Below are 5657 nucleotides of genomic sequence, written 5' to 3'. Positions count from 1 at the left end.
AATGATGGTTTCCAGAGCTGCATCCATGTCCCTACAAAGAACACGAACTCATCTTTTTTATGGCTGCAGAGATTCCATGGTGTACATGTGCCACATTTTCTTAATCCAGTCTGTCACAGATGGACATTTGGGTTGATTCCAAGTCTTTGCTATTGTGAATAGTGCTGCAATAAACATACGTGTGCATGTGTCTTTATAGCAGCATGATTTATAATCCTTTGGGTATATACCCAGTAGTGGGATGGCTGGGTCAAATGGTATTTCTATTTCTAGATCCTTGAGGAATCGCCACACTGTTTTCCACAATGGTTGAACTAGTTTACAATCCCACCAACAGTGTAAAAGTGTTCCTATTTCTCCACATCCTCTCCAGCACCTGTTGTTTCCTGATTTTTTAAATAATTGCCATTCTAACTGGTGTGAGATGGTGTCTCATTGTGGTTTTGATTTCTGCAGTATTTTTTAATCTTAACTCCTTGTAGTCCACTGGTCTTACTACAGACAGCATCTTTCTTCCGTGCTTCTGTACCATGTTGTAATTTGCCATGATATGGGCTCCAATCCTAGCCTAGGGTTTCACCAGCCAAAAAGAAGAATGTGTTTCACAAAGAATCTAAGAAATTTCAGATGACCCCCAAGTACAGCAAGTCCAAGTATCAAGATAAACAGTTCAGGGGTAAGACAAACATCTTCTCTTTTTCTATAATTAAGTTTAATTTATATTCAGAGTTCCAGTTCCACTAATGGTAGAAACCACTACCAGCCCCAAATCATGATGTTGTTAAAGTTTCCTGTAACTTAGATGCAAGGGGAGGGTAAGTATTTGGCTTTAACTTCTGATATAAGACAGATATAACACTATGTAGAAAATATCAGAAAAAAATCTATTTTATTCTATTGGCATGTAGTCACTACACAAGGTGTTTTAAAACCAAATGAAGGTTGGGAATGAGAGGAGCTGTATAACAATTAACGAATTCCCATGCACACTGAACAATTTTAAAGCTATATATGGGACATGATATAGTGTATTAAATGATATAGTGTATTAACAAGAAATAGTAAACCTGACCAAAATAATTAGACTAGATCATTGCTGTAACATGGATTATTATTGCATCAACAAATTCATACTGCAGGTCAAATCATACAGCCTGAAGAATAACAATGATGAATAAAGAAACAAACTATAATGATGCTGAGTTATGAAATGAAAAACCTACCAACATCATGGTGTAAATGTCTTTTAAACAAGTATTTGCTAATTGAATTGAACTAGGGAATACTAGGGGAAGTAAGTCGGACATGTCCAGCATCCTCAGGGAAGACAGAATAGAAGGACTGACTGTGAATGAATCTGTAGGGCTTCCACCTAAAGGAGAAATAGACCCCTGGGCCCAAGGCTGAAGACTGTGACCTTGCAAAGCTTTCTGGGCCTGCAGACTGTTGAATGCTAAGTGTGGTGCTAGACACAGCAATACCTTCAACATACTTTCTGTTGGTTCTGTGCTACATAATTGTCCCCAAAGTCTTTTCTGTGGAAAACTGAGTTTGTGAGGGTCTTCTTGAAAAGAGGCTACATGGTCAAATAAGTCTAGGATGCATGGCAGTGCTCTTAGCCCACACGGCACAGTGAGAAGGGCTCTGATGTAAAATCCAGGTCAATATCTTTCAACTTGATATTTACCAGATTTTTGGAGCATTCAGCCTGTTTTTTTTTTTTTTTTTTTTTCAGTCACATTTAGTATCCTTTAGAACTGATATTCTGAGGAGCATCCTGGAAATACTGATCTTGTTCTACATTTCAAGCTAATAGGCAATTTTTTAAGTAAGTTTATAGATTTTACCTTTAACTACTGTATAGTTTTATGTATAAAATTTTCAGCAGAATGAGAACCAGTGGTTAATAGCAACTTGAACACCCAAGGAAGCATTTATTTCTCAGGAGGACTATTCTGCAAGATCACTGACAACTCAAGTTCTTGATTCTCTATCCTAGATGCCATCCTGGTGTGGCTCTAAGGAACCAGTCTGTCCTCACCCCTGTTGATATGCTTTCCAGAGTACTACAGCTCTCTGACACACGAAGTAAAAGTGTTAGTGAGAGCTGCAGTTGCTTCTGCTCCCTAAGAAAGCTGAAATGCTTCATAAGAAAAGGAAATGTCCATGCCACTCCTTCCACATTCTGATGCTGGGGAATGCTCGGAGGACAGCTCTTCATGGAAAAGGGCACACCAAGCGTCTTTGAATATAGGGAAAGAAGCAACCTGGGACTGAGTGTGGAGCGTAGACTAGACGGGTTTTATTTGCTCCATGTAACAACAGAGAGGAAATTGGAGAATCATAAAAGGAAGAAAGAAGGGAGCTTTGAAAGAGGATGCTGGCTGTGACCAGTGGAAGAGGGACTAAAAGGTTTTTTTACAACAAGAATGTAAAATATTCTATTTTAATTTATTTACACTAGTGCATTGTAAATCTTCTTCCCAACTCTTCCACAATCTTCCAAGAACTTCATCCACAAGCCTATGCATACTTCTCAATGCTGTGCTAGTTGATGCCTGAGCCTGAATAAATAGAAGTGGAACCTACTCTCTGCTTTTGAGTCCCTGCATATAGAACCAGAGAAGTTGACTGAGACTGGATGGAGCTCGGGCCAGAAGTGACCAATTAAAATATACTTAACTTCATAAGGAGGTGGGCTGGGAAAAGCTCTACCCAAGCTGACCAAAGCTTCAAAGGACCAGGTGGTTCTCAAGAGGCAGCATACCAATAAAAGTTCAACTTACTGCGGATCATCAGAGAAGTGCAAGGTAGAGCAAGTACTTTTGACTTATCAAAGTCAGGAAGAACATTTTAGTGATAGTATCAAGTATGAGTGTGAGTGAAGGGCAGAGAGGACAGAGCCCTATTCTACTTGGTTGCTGAAAGTGTAAATTTGCAACTTTGTAAAAAGAATTGGGTAATGTGTATCAAAAATCTTAAACGTAACTGTCTGTGTTAACTCGGAAATGGTAAATTAGCTACAGAACAGAGAATCACTTAAAATCTGTGGGCATTCTTACATTTTACCGAATTATTTATAAGAACAAAAATAGATATACTCTAAATGTTTAATAAAGGAAATTGATTAAAATACTCATTTTGCAATAACACAAAATTTCCCTTCTGTCCTTCCCTCTCCTCTCTTCTCCCCTTATAGCTCCACGTGTACATGTGTATGAGAGTGCATGTATATGCTCACACTCATGAACAGTATTCTATTTTGGAAAATATTAAACATATTCAAAAGTTTATTTTTAAAAGTTGGGATCACCAGACACTTTATGGAAGAATATTTAATTGTTCAGTAAAAAGTTCTATTCCAGAGAGACCAGTAATACATTACAGCATGTAATTGTATCCACAGTATGAGATTATGGGAGATTTGCATATTCTTTATCTTTTTTCTGTATCTTCCAAATTTTCAAAATTATCCTGTACTATTTTCCACTTATCAATAAATCAAGTAAACACATCAGACTCAGGCACAAAAGAGAATTCGGAGTAGTATTGCTGACTTTATTCTTTAGATCATTAAAAAAAACTTTTAGACTTTTTTATCATTTTAATTTTAATTTGTTTTAGAGATGGAGTCTCACTATGTTTCCCAGGCTGGTCTTGAGCTCCCAGGCTCAAGTGAGCCTCCCATCTTGACCTCCCAAAGTGCTGGGATTACACGCATGAGTCACCACAATGGTTTTTTTTTTTTTTTTTTTTTTTTTGTCATATTTAAAAGACCACTTTACGAAGAAATGGGATGTGAACCTTGAGAGAGAAGTGAAGTTTGACTTAACACAAGACTGACTGAACCTCAGGCTTTCACTTGATCAATCATATTTTGGGACAGTGTGCAGTTTCAAGAAACACAAATGCAAAGATAATCTAAGGGAAATGCACTGTGGACATATTTTCTATTCCAAATCTAATATGTTTTGACCTCACTAGCAGGGTGCATTTTAAAAAGGAGAAATACTTGTGTATAAAGTAATCTTTATTTTTCATAATCAAAAGAATGTCTGTTTTATTTCAGACTATCCTAACCCACACTTACGGTCTACAGCTAACCAAGGAAACCCTGGAAACAGGAGGAGGAGGAGGAGAAGAGAAGAAACAGCTGCCTTGGGATTAAAGAGTAAAGAAAATAAAGGCAGACACCAAGGCAAAGACCTGTGCCTCCTCTTGCACAGTAAGCATTTCCTTCAGCAATCAACTAATGTTTAAATAAAATTATTTAAGGCAGTTGATCTCCATTTATTCAGCCTTCTCTCTAAAATGGTTTTTGTTCTGGAATCTCATTAAGTCACATGAACAGCTGCACCAAGTTGTTATGGCAACAGGAATTTTAAAGGTAAATTAATTTTGCTACAAGGTGTTATTAAGACCAGGTAAGGGTGGCCTTGAATAATAATGGCTCCTCTCTGCTCTGCAGAGCATGACAGCTCCCATTGAGCTGCAAGAGCTGCAATGGAAGAGAAACATCCTCAATTTATTGTCATCTCTTAACAATTCGTATAGGAAATGTGACCATAAATTGTGTTGGTTTTATTGCGAATTTGTATATCCCACTTTTAATCCTCCATAAAATTATAGATTGAAGGAGTTCTTCAGCTCATCAGTCCATTGGTTTCTGATGAACTTATACAGAAGAAACTACCATTTAGACAGTTTCCCTTGTGAAATGACAATATAGTCCTAGAGAGCTTTATGTTATGGAAAAATGTGACCTTTTGATTTTAGAGAAAGAAGTTGGAAAATGTCTCAAACCTAAATTCACATTACATCTAAGTGAGCATGCAGATGAAAAAAAGTTCAGCAAATGGCTTCTAAATTGGGATCAGAGAGAGAGAGAAGCTCTGAGTTTCATCTGCACAAGTCCTATAAAACTGTTCCAAATTTTGGATTCCCTACATTTGTATTTTCCAGTGTCTGTTTTGTTTGTTAGTTTTGTTTTGTTTTGTTTTGTTTTGACTTTTAACACTAGTCCTAGAAAAGTCTTCCATGGTCAAGTAATTATGGGCTATCATTCATACCATAGGTCACAGAGCAATTTAGCAGGTGAGAAGCCCTGCCAAGTCCTGCTAAAAAGAACTCATCTTGATTGTTTTTAACCCAATATTTTACAGACACTTTTTGTCATGGAATGTTTTTTAAATATGTCCTTAGTTTTCAGTAAAATTTATTAACATCAGGCGGACCTACTTTGAGAAATGCTCCTTAGATTAAAATCTTGAGGTCGAAATTACTGAGAGCTAAACATGGCTACTATACTTGAAAAATCACTTCAAGTTGAGGAATATCTGTTTTCCTTTAACTAAATTCTAATGCTAATAGGACCGTTACCTCTTCTGCTCCTTCTTTTAAATTTTGCATTATGTATCAAACACTAACCTAACAGTTTTGCATGAGCTATTTGATAGAGTCTGACCACATCCTCTCTACTGGTGCAAAACACACATGTGTGCTTACATGTTCAGGGCACACATGCATGCACATGCACATACATCCACCAACACATGCCCACATATATATTCCAAGAAGAAAAAGTGGTGGAAAAAATGGCTACTCTGTTTATTTTCAAGCAGTGTGTTTCAGTATAAAGAAAAAACTCATCACTAACC

This window comes from Rhinopithecus bieti, unplaced genomic scaffold (assembly GCF_001698545.2).
Source record: "Rhinopithecus bieti isolate Rb0 unplaced genomic scaffold, ASM169854v2 scaffold_33140, whole genome shotgun sequence".
In the NCBI taxonomy this organism is placed as follows: Eukaryota; Metazoa; Chordata; class Mammalia; order Primates; family Cercopithecidae; genus Rhinopithecus; species Rhinopithecus bieti.
This window is presented reverse-complemented; position numbering follows the sequence as displayed.